This window comes from Sciurus carolinensis, chromosome 6 (assembly GCF_902686445.1).
Source record: "Sciurus carolinensis chromosome 6, mSciCar1.2, whole genome shotgun sequence".
NCBI classification, from domain to species: domain Eukaryota; kingdom Metazoa; phylum Chordata; class Mammalia; order Rodentia; family Sciuridae; genus Sciurus; species Sciurus carolinensis.
In genome coordinates, this window is record NC_062218.1 from 102,434,705 (window position 1) to 102,457,955 (window position 23,251).

The window sequence follows — 23,251 nt, forward strand, 5'->3', positions numbered from 1 at the left end:
GGGGGAAAAGGTACACTCATACATTGCTGGTGGGACTGCAAATTGTTGCAACCACTCTGGAAAGCAGTATGGAGATTTCTCAAAAAACTGGGAATGGAACCACCATTTGACCCAGTTATCCCACCTTTCGGTGTATACCTAGCATACTACAATGACACAGCCATATCAATGTTTATAGCAGCTCATTCACAATAGCTAAACTAGGGAACCAAACTAGGTGCCAATAACAGATGAATGGGTAAAGAGAATGTGGTATATATACAGAATGGAATATTACTCACCCATAAAGTAGAATGAAATTATGGCATTTGCCAGTAAATGGACAGAACTGGAAGCAATCATGCTAAGTGAAATAAACCAATGCCCAAAACCTGAATGTTTTCTCTAATATGTGGATGCTGACTCACAATAGGCGGGGTTTGGGGGGTGGGGGGCATGGGTTCACTAGATTGAACAAGGGGGATGGGGGAATGGGAATTGGAAAGATAGTAGAATGAATAGGATATAACTTTCCTATGTTCATCTATGAATATGTGACTGTGAAACTCCACATCATGTACAACCACAAGAATGGGAAGTTATACTCCATGTCTGATACGTCAAAACATACTCTACTGTCATGTATAACTAAAAAGAACAAATTAAAAAGTGTCATTTCACTGAATGTAATATTACATTAATTATGTTTATTTTTATTTCCATCTTTTAATGGCTAAGTATGGTCATTTTCTGGGTAGGATTGGAATATACAGTTTAATTTTTAGAGAAATATTTGAACTAAAGATATATAGGTAAGATTTAAAATAGATAAAGGTTGTATACAGATTTTGGGTGAAAATCATGAATTTGATGTACAAATAACTATAGTTTGGGAAAATAGACCAATGATTCCTAAGTCTCTTAACTTAAATGCAATAAGAAAATACCATAGACTTAGTGATTTAAAGAACAGACACATATTTCTCACAGTTCTACAGATTGGGAAATCCAAGATGGGGGTCCAGCATGGTTGGGTTCTTACTCCCTCCAACTCACACACACCCCCTCCTCACTGTGTGCTCAGATATAAAGGCACTAATCCCATCACGAAGACTCTATCCTAGCAACTTCATCTAAACTGAACCTTCCAAAGTCCCACCTCTCCCTACCATCACACTGGGAGTTAGGCTTCGACATAAGAATTCTGAGGAGACACAAATATTTAGCATGTAATTCTAACCTTTCAGAGCCTAACATTAGGGTCCCAATTTATTTGGAAATGTTGACATGAAGATACTTTGAAATAATTTAGGGAAAAAATATTTTATGTATACATTTTAATTTTACTTATTTTATAATCTTTTTCTCATCGAAAAGATCAGGTATGCTCCTTATTGTAATATGGAGTTGGAAAATATATAACAGTAGAAAGATGAAAAATAAAAAAAAATATGCAGAATACCACAGTTCAGGGACAAATGCTTTTGACATATTTTCCTTTTCATTTTGTGATTTTACAAATGTGATCATTTTGAATGTCAAAATGTTACTACATATGTAAATCGTTTACATAAAATAAAGGGGCTTTGGTTCTGTTTATTAAAAACAATAGGGTGGTTTTATGAAATCTCCCCCCTGTGTACTTAAAAATTTAATTTGCTTAAAATGCAATACTTATCTCTATATTTATAAATAATTTAAGGTACATCTTTACTAAATAAAACTTCATATCATTTTAGTTCTAATGAGAAAAGTGCAAGAGAAATGAGTGAAGCCTACTTTAGAAATTGTGCATTTAAACCCCTGCTTTTTTAAAACCTTACCAAAGATGCATACTTTCCATCTCTTAGCAACCTTACCTCCCTACTATAGAAAAATAAAACCATAGCAGATTGATTTGTGTTCTAATTTTCTGTGAGTGGAAACAGCTTTGGCTCTATTGCTGCATCAAGCCAACAGGTGTGGGGAGATAATTACCTACTCATAAGAACAGTACAGGTGTCAGAAATGTGTATTTACATATTTTCCAAAGCAGAAGGACATTAACATGGTGTAACATTATTACCTTAATCACCAGCAGGTAAGATGGTTAAAATATATAACAACAAACAGCATCAATAACAACCACTCTACACTAATACAATAACCTGTTCTTCCACTAACAGCTTCATTTCCTTTCATTTTCCCCAAGGATTTCTCTATCAAGAAAGGGAATGACTATACTATCACCTGATTTTAATATTGTATGATGAGTTCAGTGGGGATAATGTGGTCTCATTGTGGAATTGAGTGTAGAAACAAATTGAGCCTGAGGAGATAACCTGTGATCTGCATACAAGCTCCTATCCATGTCCTTGGGTTCCACTCAACCAAAATACTAACAATTTTGAAAACTGTAGTGTCCCAAGAGAACTAGGGGCCCATCACACTGACTGTATTCTCCGTGCCTGAAACTGTGTTTGGCTCTTAGAAGATGCAACAATATTCTTATGGTTTAAATAATGAACCATCATCATAATAGCTACTATTTATTAAATAGTCAAGATGTATCTGGCACTGTGATTTAATATACCAATTCTAGCTCTCACAGCAACTTTAACCTGTAGTTGTTAATATCTGCATTTTCTTATTGAAGGGATAGGCTCAAAATAGGTAATTTGCCAAGTTCACACGGGGATAGAACTGGGATTCAGAGCTAGATATGTCTGTTGTCAATAATTCAGTTTTTTTATTCCACAGAACAGAAAAGAGTTATATGGTCTCAAAAAGTGCTTTTTATATGAAATGGAAAAACTGTAATACTTCAAATGCAGAAACAGGTTCTTTTATGCAGTCAGAAGATAGTAACATTACTTTTTAAAAAAATGAAATCCAAATGTGTTCCTGGAATTATGAAATGACTTTTTCCAGAGGTTCACTTCAGGAGGTTGGTGAAAGCTTTCAATGAGTGTCAGATATTAGAGGATCTCTTTGAAAAACCATACACGTGTATCTGTATGCATATCCGTCTATGTGTGTACGTATGCATATCCCTCTATCCAGCATCTCCAGTCTTTGGTCATTGCCTAACTTCTCTTCACCACTCTGGCAGCTGGGGTCACTAAAGGACCCAGAGGGCCATCTTGACTGGGTTTCGCCTTCCCACCCTCCATCTATCTTTGGCAGCTCGTCTGTCTTGTGAGGTGAAGGGGCAGTTGTAGCCAGAGAGAGCCCAGAATATCGGCAGAAGCGAGCAGAGAGTGGAGAAGAGAGAAGGACTCAACCAGTCCTTCAGGAGATGCGAGTATCAAAAAATCTGTTCATCCACCAGAGATTGCAGTTTCCTGCAGCTTTATAAATAATTCATTTGGTAATGTTTCACCAAGAATAGCACAATCACCCAAAAGTCTGGGAATCTAATTTTTAAAAAAAATTCTAAATAGAAGAAGCATATCGAGGCTTTGGCTGGGTATCCTTCCCCAACCTGCTTTTTTCTTTCTTGGAGAAAAATTTGTAACACACAAATGAGTTTGTTTTAATTTCCCACCTAGTGTGTAAAATTTCAGCTTCTGTGTCATGCTTAATAGGCGATGTATATGAAGTACATGAGCTGAGTTAAGAATTCAACATTTTTATTTGTTTATCAGCCAGCTGTTGGACACTGTGCCTCTGAAAAAAAAGATTAATCAAATTAGATTTTTTTGCTGGTTTTTATTCCCTTTATTATGACAAAGATATTTTAGTTCACCTGGTCCTTAAGTATGAATTCCACCCACAGAATTTTAATTCACTTTTTTGTGTTTCTTTACAAATGTACCTTACATATACTAATCTTAAAATCTGTTTCTATGGTCACAATGTGAAATGGGAGGAAGATAGGGATGAGTTATGAAACTATTATCACTCCCAAGGAGGATGCTGAATATTTGACCAAGAGGTGAATCCTCACAGAAGAGGGTTAAGATTGTCTTAGTGGTAAAAGTATGGGCTCTGGATCAGGTAGCTCACCACAAATGATCTGAATGACACTGAGCACTTTCTTTAACTTTTGTCTCTGAACTCCCTTGCATCTTCTCTCTGCAGATAGTAATTGTTCTGCTCTAAGGAGGTTACTTTGAGGATTAAGTTGGTAAATGGAAGTCACTTAGGGAAAGACTGACACAGGGGAAGCACTTTAAAATGACAACAGCTCTCAATTATGCTCTCTCTGTCCTAGCAAACTTGCTAAGTGAAGCTCATCTTCCCGGCATGCAGAAAGCAGTTAGCAAATATTGATTGAATAAATGAGTGGGTGCTTCCTTGGGTTTTCACCCCAAAGCTGTGGTTGTAGCTGCTTGTGATTTATTCTGCTTTCATCTCTGCAGGCTGTATTTAATGGGTCATCACTTTCTTACCCAGTAGTTCCCGCAGAGGATGTGATGATCAGTGGAGGAAGCAAAATAAATAGGCAATTTGTCAAATTAGATATCGTTCTTTCCCTCAAGTGACAAATGTATAATGACCAATTTGAGCTGACATGACTTTTGAGTTTTTACTTTTCTGCTTGTTCACAGATATCACTTTATACAAAAGCACTCTATAAAATAAGTTCATGCAGAGACTTCTGATGGGAGTTTCTCTCAATAAAAGGAGATGTTAGTTATTTAAAACCACATAAGAAGAGTGGATTCTGGAAATAAGATGGAGTAGTAAACACCAGGAATCTTTCTCCTATCTAAACAATTGCACTGGCAGAATCTGTGCTCATGATTTTGGAACTCTGGGAGTCTATGAAATGCTTTCAACTTCCAGGGAAGGCTTAAATAGTAAATTCTGGCCTGTTACAGTCAGTTCAGCTCTTGGCACAGTCGTAGCTACCCATTCCTCATCCTCAGTTCTGTGATGGGCAGCTGTGTTACTGGAGCAGCTTGCACGTAACTTGAGGAAGGTAGGGTAGGGAAAAAGCACCCTGTCCTCAAAGTATCAGGGATCTGTGCTTTGATTACCGATTGCTGTTTATGATGACAGAGGTACAGACAAGGCAAACAGCAATCTTTTATGATTTTGTTAGTACATTATAGCTCTAGTAGTAGTAGGGGCTCAATTTGACATAATCATACATGCATGGAATATAATTTGATCCATTTCAGTCCCCATACTTCCTCTTTGCCTCTCCTCCCTCCTTATGTTTCCCTTCCTCTGTTACTGGTCTTTTATTTATTTATTTTTAAATTGGTGCTTTATAAAGGTGGAATTGACATGGTATATTCATATATATATATATATATATATACATATATATATATATCTTTTTCTCTATCTATCTGTCTAGCATAATTTGGTCAATTTCATTCTTCAGTTTCTCCCTTGTTTTCTCTCCTTCCCCCTCAATCCTTATCCTTTGCTCCATTGATCTCCCTTTTATTTTCATGGTGTTCCTCCAACTCCTTTTCCTTAAGTTTGCTCTAGCTTTTGAATGTAAGAGAAAACTCACAAGTCTTTTTGGATGCTTGAACTTTCTGAGTCTGGTTTAATTCCCTTAAATGTTCTCCATATCTACCCATTTGCCAGCAAATGCCGTAATTTCAATCTTCTTTTTGGCTAAGTAAAACTCCATTGTGTATAAATGCCACATTTTCTTAATCTGTCTGTTGATGGGCACCTGAGGTGGTCCAATAACTTAGATATTGTGAATTGTGCTGATATAAACATTGATGTGCCTCTATGACTATGGTATGCTGATTTTATTTCTTTTGGCTAAATGCTAAGGAATAGGATAGCTGGGTCATATGGTAGTTTCAGTCATAGGGGTTTTTTTGGGGGGAGGGGTACCAGGCATTGAACTCGGGGCACTCAACCACTGAACCACATCCCCAACCCTATTTTGTAGTTTTTTATTTAGAGATAGAGTGTCACTGAGTTGTTTAGTGTCTTTCTATTGCTAAAGCTGGCTTTAAACTCTCCCTGGGAGGCTGAGACAGGAGGATCAAGAGTTCAAAGCCAACCTCAGCAATGGCAAGGCACTAAGCAACTCAGGCATACACCACCACACCTGTCTCACAGTTTTTTCAGGAATCTCCATATTGCTTTCCAGAGTGGTTGTACCAATTTGCAGTCCCACCAACAATGTATGAGCATCCCCACATTCTTATCACCATTTATTATTATTTGTATTGTTGGTGATTGCCATTCTAACTGGAGTAAAATAAAATCTGAATGTAGTTTCAATTTGCATTTCTTTGATTGCTAGGGACGTTGAAAATTTTTTCATTTATTTTTTGGTCATTCATATTTCTTCTTTTGAGAAATGTCTGTTTAGTTCTTTTACCCTTTTATTTATTTGGTTATATTTTTGATATTATGGTTTTTGAGATCTTTATATATTCTGGATATTAATCCCCTGACATAGAAGTAGCTGGCAAATATTTTCTCCCATCTGTAGGCTCTCTCTCTTCATGCTGCTAATTGTTTCCTTTGTATGCAGAAGCTTTTTAATTTGATGCAGTCTCATTGATTCTTGATTTCATTTCTTGAGCTTCAGGGGTCTTATTAAAGAAGTTGGTGTGCATGTATTAATGTGTCAGTATTGTCCTTATGTTTAAGGCACATTCCTCCATGGTTACCTGTTCCTTCCTTTCAAGTTCCTAAATAACTTCCAGGGAATTTAAAGGGCAGAGCTCTTCCTTTATTTCCATGATATTTACACCTCTGGATGATCTTTGACACAGAGACAACCTATAATAATCAAAACAAAACAAAAACCCAGTTAAGTCCTGGGGAAGAGGGAGAGTATGATTTTCAGAATTACCATATTATAGATTTAAATATTCATTTCTTAACCAAAGATCACAAGATATCCAAAGAAACAGAAAAGTATGGTGAATTCAAAGGAAAAAATAAATCTACAGAAGCTATTCCAGAAAAATCCCTTATGGCAGATCAGATTTTAAAACTACTATTTTAAAAATGCTAAGAGATAAAGGATGATGTTGAGAAAGTCAAGAGAAAAATGGAAATATCAATAAACCTAAAACAGCTTAAAATAAATACTGGGTTTGAAAAGTACAATAACAGAAACAAAAAAAATTAACTAGAAGGAGTTCAAGGCAGCTTTAAATAGACAAAGGAATCAACAAAGTTGAGGAGGAAGTAATAGAAATTAACAATTTTGAGGGGAAAATAAGGAAAGGTTGAAAAAGAATTGAACAGAACCTATGGGACATCATCAAGCAGATCAATATGAAATGTGGAAGTCTTAGGAAAGAGATAGGAAGGGGAACAGAATACTCAGATATAATGGCTCAACTTCCCAAATTTGATGAAAGTCATGAATTTAAATATCCAAGAAGTTCAATGAACTTTAAGATGAACTTAAAAAGATAGGTTATAATCAAACTTTCAAAAGACAGAGTATCTTGAAAGCAGCAAGACAAAAGTTTACTTTTCACACACAAGAAATCCTTAGTAAGAATATCAGCATAATTTTATTATAAACTTTGGAGGCCAGACAATGGGTCAATATATTCAAAGTGTATTCAAAGTATACACCCCCCCACACACACACACACACATACACACGTAACCAAAACCTGTTTGGCAAAACTGTCCTGCAAAAGTGAGAAAGAATAAAGACATTCTTAAAGAGAAGCTGAAGGAATTTGTCACGGCTAGATCTGCCTGCCAAGAAGTACTCAAGGGGTGGCTGGAAAGTGAAATGAAAGGACACTGGACAGTAACTGAATCCACATGAAGAAACAGAGATCTTAATAAAGGTAAATACCTGGATCATAACAAAAGCTAGTTTATCGTAATAACAGTTTGTAACTCTACATTTTTTCTATGTGATTTAAGAGACAAATACATTAAAATTATTTAAGGCTAGTATTATTTTAACTTTGGTTTCTAAACTCACATTTTTATTTTTACATAATTTAAGAGATGAAAGCATTTAAAAGAATTAGCTTCTATTTTTGAGCATGCAACATATAAGGGTGTGATTTTTGTTGCATCAACAAATGAAGGGAGGTAATGTAGTAAAAAACCAGAAATTCTGAATGCTGTTGAATTTAAACCGGGATAAATCCAATACAGTGTTATAAGTTTAGGAAGTTAAATGCAATTCCCATTGCAACTACAAAGAAAATAGCTATAGAATGGACACAAAAGGAAATGAGAAAAGAACTTAGACATTTCCCTATAAAAAAGGAACTAATTACAAATGAAGTCAGTATTACATTAAATGAGAAAAATAGAAAAGAAAAAAAAGTATAAGATACATATGTATAACAAAAAGCAAAATGGCAGAGGTAAACCTTTTCTTATCAATCATTATTTTAGATCAGCTGGGCCTGGAGGCACACATCTGTATTCCCAGTGGCTCAGGGGGTTGAAGCAGGAGGATTGCAGTTTGAGGTCAGCTTCAGCAATTTAGCAAGGCCCTAAACAACTCAGTGAGACCCTGTCTCAAAATTTAAAAAAGTAATAAATGATAATGGTTATGTACATGGCTCAGTAGTTAAGCATCCCTGCGTTCAATCCTCAGTGCCAAAAAAAAAAAAAGGATCAACAGAATGGAATGAATAAAAACTCATGGTCCAACTATATGCTTTCTATAAGACAGACTCACTTTCAATCAGTGAATAGGTTGAAAGTAAAATAATATAAAAATAACTTCCGTGTAAAAAATAACCAAAAGAGATCAAGGGTGGTTATAATCATTATAGACAAAATAGATTTTAAATTTAAAATATTATAAGAGACAAAGAAGGATATTATATGCTAATAAAAGTTTTGATGCAGCAAGAAGTCTAAAAATATAAACGTTTATACTCGTACTATCAGAACATAAAAATATTTGACACAAAAACTGACAAAGGGAGAAATAGATATTTCTACAATCATAAATGGAGACTTCAATATATCCCTTTCAATAATAAACAAGTAGACCAAAGATAAGTAAGGAAATAGAAGAGATAGACAACACTATAACCCAGCTAGATCTAATAACCTTACATAGAATACTCAAGGACAACAGCTTACATAATATTCTTAAGAGTACATGGTTCATATATTAGGTCACAAGTAACATACTGATAGATTGAAAATGATAACTACCATACAAAGTATCTTCTCTGACCAAAAGAATGAAATTAGAAATCAATAATAGATATAGACTGGAAAATTCACACATTCATGAAAGATAAATGACGTTCTTAAATAACCAGTGGATCAAAGAAGAAATTATAAGGGAAATTAGAAATGCTTAGGGACAAATGAAAACGTAAGATTGAAATAAAAAACTGGCATGCAGCAAGATCAGTGCCCCAAAGGAAGTCTGTAGTGTACCCACATAAATTAAAAATAAGGTCTCAGGTCAACCACCCAGCTTACAGATAAAGGAACTGGAACTATCTTTGGAACTAATTCAAAAGAGAGCAGAAGGGAGGAAAGAAAATTAGAGTGGAGATAAACAAACTAGAAGATAGAAAATAGAATCAATGAAACCAAATGTTTGCTTTTATGAAAAGTTCAACAAAATTGACAAGACTTTACCTAGAATGGTTATGAAAAAACATAGAAGACTCAAGTAACCAAAATCATAAATGAAAATGGGGTTATTTTTACTGATTCTACAGATATTAAAAAAAAAGATTATAAGCGAGTACTAAGGGCTGTTATACACCAAGAAGTTGAATGACCTACACATAATGGACAGATTCCTTGAGACAAAATTACCTTGATGCCTAGAAAGTACAGACCAATATCCCTTATGAAAATTAACGCCCAAATCCTCAATAAAAAACTGGTCATTCAAATTCAGCATCATACTAAGAGGATTATACACCCTAGCCAAATGGGATTTATTTCTGGAATACAAGGTTGTTTTAACATATAAAAATTGATCAATGAAGGAAAAAAATCACCTCAATTAATGCAGAAAAATAATTTGACAAAATTTGTTACCTTTTTTGTGATAAAAATATTCAATAGACTAGGATTAAAAGGAAACTACCTCAACATAATAAAATTATACATCAAAAACTCACAGTGAGGGCTGGGGTTATAGCTCAGTGGTAGAGCACTTGCCTAGCACTGGGTTTGATTCTCAGCACCACATATAAAGAAATGAATAAAATAAAGGTCCATTGACCTGTTAAAAAAATAATGAAAACCTCACAGTAAGCATTATCCTCAATTGTGAAGACTGATGAAGTTCTCCTCTTAGATGAGGAGCCAGGCAAAGATGCTGGCTTTTATTCAGCCTATTGTCAGGGCAGTTAGGCAAGAAAAGAAAGGGAGAGGGAGAGAAAGGGTATCTAAATCAGAAAGGAAAAAGTAAATATCTCTGAGGTGAAATGATCTCATATGTACAAAACCCTAAAGACCCCAATATCCCATGAAAAGGGTCTATGAAGTTTTAGTAAAAGAGCAGGATACAAAGTCAATCCATGAAAATCAATTATATTTCTATATACAGTCAACAATCTGAAGTCACAAGAACAATTCCATCCATAATAGTACTCAAACAACTTTGTCATTAACTTAACCACGGAGATGAAAGACTTGTATAACAAAAACTAAAAAACACTGCTGAAAGAAATTAAAGAAGATAAAAATGAATTGAAAAATCCTATTTCTATGGATTGAGAGACTTAATATATTGTTTAGATGTTACTGTTACCCAAAGTGATCTACAGACTCAATACAATTCACATCAAAATCTCGAATTTTTTAGCAGGAAAAATTCATTCTCAAAATCATGTCTCAAGGAACCTTCAAGTAGCATAGCAACTTTGAGAAAGAATAAAGCTAGAGAATTCACACTTCCTGATTTCAAAGCTCACTATAAAGCTACAGTAGTTTCAAATAGTATGATTTTGTTTTGTTTTGTTTTTTTGTGGTGCTGAGGATTGAACCCAGGGTCTTGTACTTGTAAGATCAAACGGTATGATTTTGGCCTAAAGGCAGATACACATAACAACAGAATAGAATAGAGAAATATGGCTGGGCACAGTGTAGTTTGCCTATAAGACAGGAGGATTGTGAGTTCAAAGTCAAAGTCATTAACTTAGTGAAATACTGCCTCTAAATAAAATATTTCAAAAAAACCAGTCTGGGGATGTGGCTCTGTGGTTAAGTGCCCCTGTGTTTAAACCCCTCCCCACCACATTTTTTGCCCATGTTAGATAGGTGCTCTACTGCTGAGCTACATTCCCAGCTCCAATTATGTGATTTTTGACAAAAGTATCAAGACCATTCAGTGGGGTAAAGGACAGGGTTTTCAAGAAATTGTTTTAGGAACACTCTATATCTATATGCAAAAGAATGGGCCCTCACCATTTACAAAAATCAAATCAAAGTGGAATAAAGACCTAATTTTAAGATCCCAAAGTCTTAACAGCCTTATAAGAGAACATAGAGTGAAAGGTTTATAATACAGAATTTGGCAAAGATTTTTAGGACATGACACCAAAGACATAGGCAAAAATGATAACAAGAACAAAACCCTAAAAATTGAAAATTCATGAAAATTTTAAAAATTTTTGCATAAAAAGGCAGTATCAGTAGAGTAAAAATGTCAAATCACAGAAGGGGCAAAATATTTGCCAATCACATAGCCGACAAGAGATTTATATCCACGATAGGGCTAAATGGATGCTTGGTGATAGGGTACTCATACATGAGGCCTTGTGTGTGACCTCCAGAACCTCAAAACAAAACAAAATGTCCAGAATATATAGAGAACCCCTAAAACTCAACAACAGGGCAAACCACACAATTCAAAGATGGGCAAAGGATTTGAATAACAGTTCTCCAAAAAAGACATACAGGTGGTCAATAAGCATGTGAAGAGATGTCCAACATCACTAGTCGTTAAGGAAGTACAGATCAAAACTATGTGAGATACCACTTCATACCCTTTAGGACAGTGACTTCCAAAATCACAGAAAATAACAAATGAGGGGGAGGATGTGTAGGCATTAGAACCCTTGTGTGCTGTTGGTGGCAATGTCAAGTGCCCTCAGCCTCTGTGGAAGACAGTATAATGGTTCATCAGAAAAGTGAAAAATACCATTGCCCCATGATCCTGCAGTTCCACCTCAGAGTACATACCCCAAAGAATGAAAAAGTCACAAAGACACTTAGGCACAGTCACGTTCACAGCAGTTTTATCCACAATAATTAAAACATGGAAGCAACCCAAGTGTCCATGGACTGATGAATAGATAAGCAAAATGTGTCATATACATAGAACAGGAAGAAATCTGACCTACGCCACAACACGGGTCATCAATATTGAGTGAAATAAGTCAGGCACAAAAAGATAAATACTTTATGATTCTATATGTACTTAGGATAGTCTTAATCATAGAAACAGAGGACAGGATGGTAGTTGCCAGGCACTGGGGTGAGGGGAGAATGGGAAGTTATTACTTAATGAGTATGGAGTCGCAACGTTGCAAAATTAAAGAGGCACGGAAATGGAGGGCGGAGATGGTTACACAATAGTAATGCCACAGAACTGTATGCTTACAAGCGTTTAAGATGGTAGATTTTAAAATCCACATGGGCGTTTTAAGGAGAAGATTAAAATATTTTGAAGAGAGGATTTATGAAAAAAATTTCTTCTCTCTTTCTTCTTGTCGATCTCATCTTCCTCTTCTTTGTTTTGCATCTTTTTCTTTTTCTCTTTCCTTCATCCTCTCCTCTTCCTTCAACACAGCTCAGACTATGTGCCATTCATGGTGGAAAATATTCAGGAAGCTGAGGTTTACAGGATCAGGGTAGCTTGGTTAGTTAAAGGCTACTGTGGAGTGGGATAAAGAAGAGCAGAAAAGGAGGTAGCGGATGGATCCCAGAGGGCTTGATGTGCCATGACCCGGAGTCATTGAGGTTGAGGGAGCAGACAGACTGAGATATATAACATTTTTAAATTATTCTGAATGTGAAGTTATAAACTAGTTTGTGTTTCTCCAGAATCCAGAACTGAAGTGCTCATTCAGGGTCATGATTATCTTGTGAAAATATTAAATGAGAATGGTGAGCAGGAATGTTCATTCCACATTTGCAGGGACTTCACCTGGCTCTGAATTCAGTCTTCAGATGTCAGCCTGTAAAACAGGTGGAGTGGGGTGCTGGTAAGGAAGAGCAAAGAGAATCCTACCTTCCTATTTTCTCCTTGAGATTATTTTCCTTTAGTAAGCTAACCACCCCCACCCCAAACCCTTGTGTGTTCACATGCTTCTTGTCTTTGGATTTCTATAGTGAAGGTGTCAATCCCACATGTAAAGCCTCCGAGAGCAGAAGGTTTCCTTTTTCTTTTGGACATTGTTTTACAGGGAAGTTCTAAAGGAGTCCAACAAAGCCATAGTGCTTCTGAAAGCTAGCTGTATAAATTGTACCCAGGTAATTATAATTTCCTTAATGGTGGCCATTCCTCTGGTAATATGTATTCACACTAAAAAAAGATATTTTGAAATTCTTTAACAGCATATTAAAATGCAAATCAGTCTTCCTATTAAAGATTTCTGGAAGTTCTCTGACAACACATTTAAATGCAAATTGCTGAAGTGTAGATGCTAAAATTAAAATGGGGAAGCATAATACACCTCCATGGAGGGGCCCAGGCTCTCCAAGGCAGGGAGGAAAGCAGGACTCCAGGCCCCCGGAATTCTAATCATCCACAGGGCAGCGACCAGGTCTGGACAACTTCCCAGGAATACAGGTCCGCCTCCCAGCTGCTCCTGCTTCTCTGCACTTAATTCTGCGAATAGACTTCTAGCCACAGCAGCTCTTCTTTCTTCCTTATTCCAGGACAGACAGGGCACGGCAAAGCTCTGGACCCTCTGGTACCATTTACTTTGCGATGCTGCCTTGCCCTATTTACAGCCTGTTGGCGATTTCTCCCCTTCCTCCTGCGCTCTTTCTAGAACTAGAGTGTCACAGAAGACACATCGCCATGGTAACGACACAAGCTAATGCTTTCCCAATTCTGCTTTTGTGACACCACAGGGTCTTTCTAATTATTCCAAAGAGTGTCATGGGATTCTCAAAACAAAATTAGTTTAATTCATTCTAAATTTAAAAATAAATATGTGTCACTCTGGTTTGGGAACACTGACTGGTGAAGAGAGTGGGCGGTGAGTAATGGGGGTAACTGTAGGTGGGATCCAGAGACTTGAAAAAGAAAGGTTGGAGGTCATTGTCCAACTGTGTGGTTTCTTAAGAAGAGGGAGCAAGGGGCCCTTAATCCCTAAAATGTGGTTCCCAGATTAATGTTCTCACAGCAGGCTGCACTGTGGCAAACTGGGCCATTCGTCCTCTGACATTGTGTGTCTTGAGATCTTTTTGAGTGGCCTTGGGTAAGTTTCCTGATGAAATAGGTATCTTTGATGCCCTTCACTGGAATCTTTGTTTTAAAAAATAATTTTTAGTTATACTAACAATACCTGACAATTTTTTTCAGGTATTATTTTTCAGGTATTAAGCCCTTTGGCCTTAAGTTCAGTACCTTCCTCTTCTCCCTAGAGCCAGTTCTTTTTTTTTTTTTTTTTTTTTATTGTAAACAAATGGGATACATGTTTCTCTGTTTGTACATGGAGTAAAGGTATACCATTTGTGTAATCATAAATTTACATAGGGTAATGTTGTTTGATTCATTCTGTTATTTTTTCCCTTCCCCCCACCCCTCCCACCTCTCTTTTCCCTCTATACAGTCCTTCCTCCATTCTTGCCCCCCTCCCTAACCCTAACTCTAACCCTAACACTAACCCCTCCCACCCCCCATTATGTGTCATCATCCACTTATCAGCGAGGTCATTTGTCCTTTGGTTTTTGAGATTGACTTATCTCACTTAGCATGATATTCTCCAATTTCATCCATTTGCCTGCAAATGCCATAATTTTATCATTCTTTATGGCTGAGTAATATTCCATTGTATATATATACCACTGTTTCTTTATCCATTCATCAACTGAAGGGCATCTAGGTTGGTTCCACAGTCTGGCTATTGTGAACTGAGCAGCTATAAACATTGATGTGGCTATATCTCTGTAGTATGCTGATTTTAAGTCTTTTCGGTAAAGGCCAAGGATTGGGATAGCTGGGTCAAATGGTGGTTCCATTCCAAGTTTTCTGAGGAATCTCCACACTGCTTTACAGAGTGGCTGCACTAATTTGCAGCCCCACTAGCAATGTATGAGTGTACCTTTCTCCCCATCCTCGCCAACACCTGTTGCTGCTTGTATTCTTGATAATCGCCATTCTAATTGGGTGAGATGGAATCTTAGGGTGGTTTTGATTTGCATTTCTCTTATTACTAGAGAATATAGAGCCAGTTCTTATAAATTCAGGATATATGCGTCAAGAAAATGCCAAGATACATCTGTAGAAAATATATACGTTGTGTTTGTTTTTTTTTTTTTAAATGACATCATTCTGCAGTATGATTTTTGTCTCAATAATCTTTCCTAGGTGTCTGATCAATTATGATGTTAGTAATCTTAGTTGTTATTTAACTTTATGATCTCATGATTGTGAAGTAAGAACAAAGAACAGGCAGCTAGCGTAGATAGATGATGGGGTCCGGCTGGGTCTGGTTGGATTGGCATAATGGAAGCTGATTCAAAAGAAATGGAATGTTCATATTTTCAGGACACAGGACCTGATTTCCAAGAATGGTATCGATTGTATCACAGTTTACTTAACCAGTTCTTAATGGTGGACATTTAGAGTATTTTATAATCCTTCATAATTACAATGAATGTTGTAAGGAATATTGTTGCATGTGTTCCTATTTGGGTGACTCTGGGTGGGAAGGTGTGGTGCCTTTGCTCATCCATCCTAAGAGTCTCAGGCCACACTCCTGCAACAAAAGACAGGTAAGCAAGGGGAAGCATACCAGACTTGTTTAATCAAGGTTTTACATGATACCAGAGCTTCAGAAATGAAGACCCTAAGACCCAGGGAAAACAGTTTGGTTTTACTCTTAGATTCAATGAAGAATTGAGTCATGTAGAAATGAGGTTGGACAAAATGGTCACAGACTGAGGGGGAAACTCGGTAAGGCCTGTCTGTTCAGATGCTTCTTGGCCTCTCTACAGCTTTCCTTCCTCTCTGACATAGGGCAGAAACCTTCTGGAAAGAGGGTCTTCAGCAGAAAAGGGATCTGTGTAGATTTTATGACTTCTGTTGAAGGAGAGAAGTTCTAGTTTAAATGACCTGTCTTGGAGAAGAGAAATTCTGGTGTGTACAACTTGCTTTGGGGGAGGAACAAGGGTAGGAGATCAAAGGATGGGAGGTCAGAAAGGCCTTGCATCCGAGTCTTCCTGGGTTCCCTCTGTTCTAAGTATTCCGCATGCTAAAGTCCCATGGTTGGGAGTTTGGGGTTCTGAGTCCCCACAATTCATTCTTTGAAATGGAATTACTATGATTCTGATTTTTCAAGAAATTTGCCCCTTTTATCCAGCCTCCTTGTTCTGGAAGATATCTAGAAACATTTCTTTTTGACCACTAGATTCTGATTTCCTGGAAGGAGAGATCTTGTTCCCTATTGAAATTCTATTTCATAATCTATGTAATTAAAAATAACAGCATTGCAAGAAATTATATCATAATGACAGTCATATCCTGTGTTTTATCCACAATGTAATGACAGGGTATGAAACAGAGCTCTGAATGTTTAGCTAATACGATTTTTCCGGTGTTGCTGCATATCCATAGATTTCATATTCTGTTTAGGGGGTGAAAACCTCACTCCATATTTTCCCTTTATGTGTTTGATATCTCTTTGGAAAGTTTGCTTAGGCAGAAATAATAATTTGCAATTGTATAGTTCCTCGCATTCTTTGGTCTCACTGTCTAGATATACAGAATTGTCTGATGAATGCAGACAGATTTAGACAGACAATGATGATAACAGTGGTGATATTGGATTGGGCTGATCACTGCCCTAAACATTGCTGAATTATTTCCTGCTGTTAAGTGCAGGGAAGCTCAGTTAAGACAATAGATAAGCATTTGCACATTACAATTTTAATTATTCACTGCTGAATTTGGAACAGAAATCATACCAACATCCTCATATAACATCAAAAAAAGTTGAATCTCAAGAAGGTGATATAGTCTGTCTAAGCTCACTTAGTAAGACAGGGCCAGTATTGTCCACCAGATTATTTTTAAATTTATTTTTAAAAAATTGTTTAAAAATTATTTATTTTCTCTTTTCTTGGTATACAGTACAGTGAACTTTGACAAATTACTTAACATAATTAGAATACAGAACAGTTTCATAAATCCAAAAATTACTAACTTTTACTTTGTACTCAAATTCTTACCCCCATCTTAAACCCTTAACAACTATTGATCTCTGAAATAGTAGTGTAATTTGCAGGACTTCATATAAATGGAAGCATACAGGGTTTAGCATTTTAAGACTGGCTCCTTTTACTTATATAATGTGTTTAAGACTCATCCACTTTGCAGATTGTGTTAGAAATGTGTTGCCTTTTGTATCTCAGAGGTGTTCCACTGTATGACTGTACCACAGTTTTGTTTATCCATCTATTTACTGAAAGGCATTTGGATGATTTCTATCTTTTGTTGATTATAAATAATGCAGCTATACATATCTTTGCATTAGCTCTCGTACTAATTTAAGATTGTATTTCTCTTGGGTAAGTAACTAGATGTGGAATTGTGGGCTTATGCGGTAAATATATATTTAATGTAGTAAGAAATTGACAATCTGTTTACCAGAGTGATTATAAAATTTTGCAATCCTATCAGAATAAGAGAGCCAGCACTTGCCGTTGTTGGGGAGTAGGTTTTAATCAGCCTGATGGGTGTGTGTGTGCAGGGCATCTTATCATGGCTTTGTTTTACATTTTCTTAATGACGAAGGATGTAGAGCATATTTTCATGTGCCAATCTGCCATCTGTATATATTTTTGTGAAGGTGGGAAGGAGATACCTGTTAAAATATTTTATCTAGCTTTTAATTAGGGTATTTTTCCCTTTCCTGTTGAGCTTTGAAGTATAAAAATACATAATCAGGATATATATACTTGGTTGGATATGTGACTTGTAGCTATTTGTTCCCACTAGTTTTTATTTGCTGTTTTTTTCAGAGCAGAAGTTTTTAATTTTGAAGTTAAATTTATCACTTTTTATTGTGCATGTTCAAAGATGAAATTTCAACAAATTTAAAAACATTAATTGGCTTTTATTGGCAATCCTAGAATCTAGCATCCCTCAGAACCAGGATAGGTTTAAAGAGTTTTGGGACTGCAGTGTGGTTTGAGAAACTTTATGGACAGAAAATGTAAATGAGGTATAGAGACAGAAGTGGGGTGAGGAGACCTCTGATTGGGCTCTGTGCTTGTCTTGTTTGAACAGTAGGCACCCCTACTTGACTAAAGCCTGACTGCTGTGGTTGGCTGAGGCTCAGTTTGCTCTTTCTGGGTTAGGGGTCCAGTTAGTATTGTACTAAGTTGGCTTGCAGTTCATTACCTAAGGGCTTGCATCCACAGCCATTCACAAGCCAAGTTTATTTAAATGTAATAGTGAGTGGTGCTTTATGGTATATCTCAGGGGACTTTGCCTAACGACGGGTCTAAGATGTCTTAGTGTCTGATGCTGTTTTCTACAACTGTGATAGTTCTTTATTTTCTATTTAAGTATAGGGTCTATTATGAGTTATGAGTTCATTTTTTAGAATGAGGTATAAATAGAGTTTTTTTTTGCATAAGGACATTCATTTATCCAGCATTAATTATTGAAATGGTTATTCCTTCTCTATTGACTTGCTTTTGCACCACTGTCAAAACTGAGTTGCTGCATTTATTTCTCTAACTTCTATTTTGTTCTATCAGTCCATATAATTATCATTCCACTGATACCATATTACATATTATAGTTTTGCAATATGTGTTAAAATTTACAACTTAGTGTCTCAAAAAAAAAAAAAAAAAAAAAAAAAGGTGGGTCCTGAGGATAAGGCTCAGTGGTGGAGCACCCCTGGGTTCAATCCCTGGTTCAAAAAAAGGAAAGAAAGAAAATTACCGTGAGTCTTCCCAGTTTGTTCTTACTTTTTAAAATTGTTTTGAGTAATTTAGTTTCTTTGTTTTATCATTACAAATTAGAATTAGCTTGTCAATATTCCAAAAAATCCTGTTGTAATTTTTATTGTGATTATATTATATCTATAAATTAATTTGATGGAAGATTGGAAAAAATATTAAGGTTTTTAATCCATGTACAAAGATATCTCTGTATTTATTTAAATTCGTTCTTTCATCAGTGTTCTATAGTTTTCAGCAACAGATTTGGCATATATTTTGTTAGATTTGTCCCTAAGACTTTCATCTTTCAGAAACATTTTAATTGCTTTTTGTTTGTTTCCAGTTGTTTATTGCTTATATTAAGGAAATGCAACTGTTTTTTGTGCATTGACTTTGACTCCTGTGCCCATACTGAATAACTTTTTAGCTCAAGAAACTTTTATTGAGATCTCAAAATATTTGTGAAGTATCTGTTCAGATCATTTATCCATTTATTGGTTGCACTGCTTATTATGTAAGTTTTTTGAGTGTATTATATATTCAGAATATTAATTCTTTGTCAAATGAATAACTGACATTTTTTCTCTATTCCATAGGTGTCTCATCCCTCTGTTGATGGTGTCCTTTAGTGATTGGAAGTTTTTTAATGTAATATAATCTCCCTGTTCAATTTTTGCTTTTGTTTCCTGGACTTCAGGAGTAAATCACTGCCTGTTGCAATATCTTGAAGTGTTTCCTTTGTTCTCTTGTAGTCATTTAAAAGTTTCAGGTCTCATAGGAAGAGCTTTGATTCTCTTTGACTTGGTTTTGAGAGAGGGGTCTAGTTTCAACTTACTACATGTGAATATCCAGTTTTCTCAGTATCATTTGTTGAAGATACTGTCCTTTCTTCAACTTTTTTCTTCAGTGTGTTGTAGTTTTTACTGTGGAGCTTTTTCACATCCTTACTTAGGTTTATTCCAAGGATTTTTTTCTACTTCTTTCATTTTTTGTTTTGTTTTATGGTTATTGTGGATGGGGTTACTTTCCTGATATATTTCTCAACTTGTTTTTTATTGTTCTATAGAAAAGTCACTGATTTTTATATGTTGATTTTGTATCCTGCTACTTTATTGATTTTGTTTATCAGTTGTAAATCTTTTGTGGGAGTTTTTAGGATTGTCTCTGTATAGAATCTTATCATGTGTAAAGGAGGATAATTTAACTTCTTTCTTTCCTATTTGTATGCCTTTTATTTCTTTCTCTTGTTGATTGCCCTGGCTATCTAATATGATACTGAGTAAGAGTTTTCTAATATGATACTGAGTAAGAGTGGTTAGAGTGGGCACTCTTGCCTTGTTCCTAATCTTAAAGAAAATGCCTTCAGTTTTTGCCCTCTCTGCATGATGTTGCCTATGGGTTTGTCATATGTAGACTATCTTATGTTGAGGTCTGATCCTCAACATACCAGGTATATTTAAGTATTTTATCATGAAGTGATGTTGAATTTTATCAATGTTCCTTCTGCATTGATTGAGATGGTCGTGTGGTTTTTATCCTTGATTCTGTTTATGGACCGTATTATATTTATTGGTTCGCATGTGTTGTGACCTTCTTGCATCCCTGGAATGAAAACAACTTGATCATAGAGTATGACCTTTTTAATGTGCTGTTGAATTTGATTTGCAAGTCTTTGAGGATTTTTGCATCTATGCGTATTGAGATTATTGGCCTTTAGTTTTCTATTCTTGTATTCCTATCAGGTTTTGATACCAGAATAACGTTGGCTTTATGGAATGAGTTTGGAAGGATTCCTTCCATTTCTATTTCATACAGTAGTTTGAGGACCACTGATGCTAGTTCTTCTTTAAAAGTCTGGTATATTTTTAGCAGAAAGTCATCTGATCCTGGCTTTTTCTTTGTTGGAAGACTTTGTACAATTGCTTTAATCTAGTTACTTGTTATAGATCTATTTAGATTTTTTATATCCCATTGGTTCAATTTCAGTAGTGTACATATGTCCAGAAATTTATCCATTTTCCATTTTATTGACATACGGTTTTTAAAAATATTCCCTATTGATCTTTGAATTTTGGTGATATGTGTTGTAATGTCCCCTTTTTCATCACTATTTATTTGGATCTTCTCTCTTTCTCTTAGCTTATCTAAAGCATTTTCAATTTTGTTTATCTTCTCAAAGAACCAACTCTGTTTCATTGATTCTCTGTATTATTCTTTTAACCTCTATTTCATTTATTTCTGTGTTCTGATCTTTATTATTTCTTTTCTTCTACTGTTTTTAGGTTCATTTACATTCTGTTTTTTTTTCCCCTAAGACCTTGAGATGCATGATTAGGTTATTTATTTGAGTTTTTTAATTTTTTAAATTTTTTTATTTTGGTACTCATTGCTATGTAGTATTTTCTTAATACAACTTTTGCTATATCCTACAGGTTTGGATGTATTGTGTTTCTATTTTTGTTTGATTCAAGGAATTTAAAAGATTTCCTGAGGGGGTTCTTCAGTTATCTGTTGTTCATTCAGTAAGGTTATGTTCTTCATGCATTTGTATCATTTCTGCAGGTTCTCTTGCTATTAATTTCTAATTTAATTCCATTGTGATCAGATAAGATACAAGAAACTATTTCAGTTATTTTTGACTTTGTTAAGAATTGCTTTGTGACTTCATATAGTATATTTTGGAAAATGTTTCATGTGCTAATGAAAAGGATAAATTCTGCAACTGCTGGATGGAATATTCTGTAAAAATCTGTTAATTCCATTAGATAGATAGTGTAATTTAGCTCTCATATTTCCTTGTTGATTTTTGGTCTGAATGACCTCTCTGTTTGAGAAAGTAGGGTATTGAAATCATCTACTGTTATTATACTGGGACCTATCTCACCCTTTAGGTTTGGTAGTATTTGTGTTATGAAATTAAGTGCTCTAACATTTTGTGCATAAGTACTTATAACTGTTATATCTTCTTAATGTATTGTTTCATGATCAATAGGTAGTAATTTTGTTTGTTTTTTGTTTGGTATCTGGAATTTAACCTAGGGGTGCTTAACCACAAGCCATATCCCCAGACCTTTTTATTTTTTTATTTTGCCACAGGGTCTCACTAAATTGCTAAGATGCCTGACTAAGTTGCTGAGACTTACTTTGAACTCACAATCCTCCTGCCTCAGCCTCCCAAGTCACTAAGATTACAGGCATGTGCCACCATACTTGGCAAATGAACTTTTTTGTCTCTTATGATTTTGTCTTAAAATCTGATTGGTCAGATATAATTGTACCTACTCCTACTTGCTTCCATATTTGATTTGCTTGGAATATCATTTTCCATTCTTTTACTTTCTGTGTATGTCTGTGCAGGGGAGGTGAATTTCTTGTATTCAGCATATTGCTGGGTCTTGATTTTCAAACCATTCTGTCTGTGTCTTTTAATGGGAGAATTAAGTCCATTTAAATTTAGAATTATTATTGAAAAAAGTGTGCTTGTTCTTGTCATTTGTTGATTTTCTTCTTGTTGTTTGACTAGTCTATATTCGTTTCTTCCTTTCTTTTTCATTTTAGAAGTTTGGTGGTTTAATATATTGATAATATTTTCTTCTTCCCCATTTCTTGTTAGCATATCATTGTTTTAATATTATTTATTTATTTGTTTTTGACCTACTCTCAGGATTGTGTTTGTTTTTATTCCTTTTCTAAGAGAAGAATTACCTTATTCTCCTCTATAATGCTGGTTTAGTGGTCATGAATTCCCTTAGTTTATGCTTATCTTGGAAGGCCTATTTCCCTCTTGATTCTGAAGGGTAGCCTTGCTATGTATAGCAATTGGCAGTTACTTTCTTTCAGGACTTGAAATACATCATTCCATATCCTCCTGGTCTTTAGAGTTTCTGCTGAAAAATTGTTGTTATTCTTATGAATTTGCCTTTAAATGTAACTTGGTGCTTCTCTCTGGCCATTTTTAATATTATTTATTTGTTCTGTAGTTTTGGCAATTTAACTATAATATGTCAGGGAGGAGTTGTTTTCTGGTCCTAAGTATTTGAGGTTCTAAATGCCTCCTGTATCTGAATGTCCTGTGTCTAAATCTTTCTCAAGATTTGGGAATTTTCCTGCTATTTCACTGAATAGACATGCCCTCAGCATGTAGCTTTCCTTCTAGCATACCAATTATACAGAAATCAGATATTTTTTAGTGGTGTTCCAGAGTTCTTATATCTTGTATCTCAATTCTTCCTCATTTTTTTCTTTATTGCTG

General features: G+C 35.5%; 1 protein-coding gene across 1 annotated transcript in view; it reads left to right on the top strand.

Annotated features, from left to right (window-relative positions):
- The window catches only part of Kctd16 (potassium channel tetramerization domain containing 16), a 267,666-nt gene that overhangs the window by 62,958 nt on the left and 181,457 nt on the right, over window positions 1–23,251 (top strand). The gene's annotated exons all lie outside the window — the stretch shown is intronic.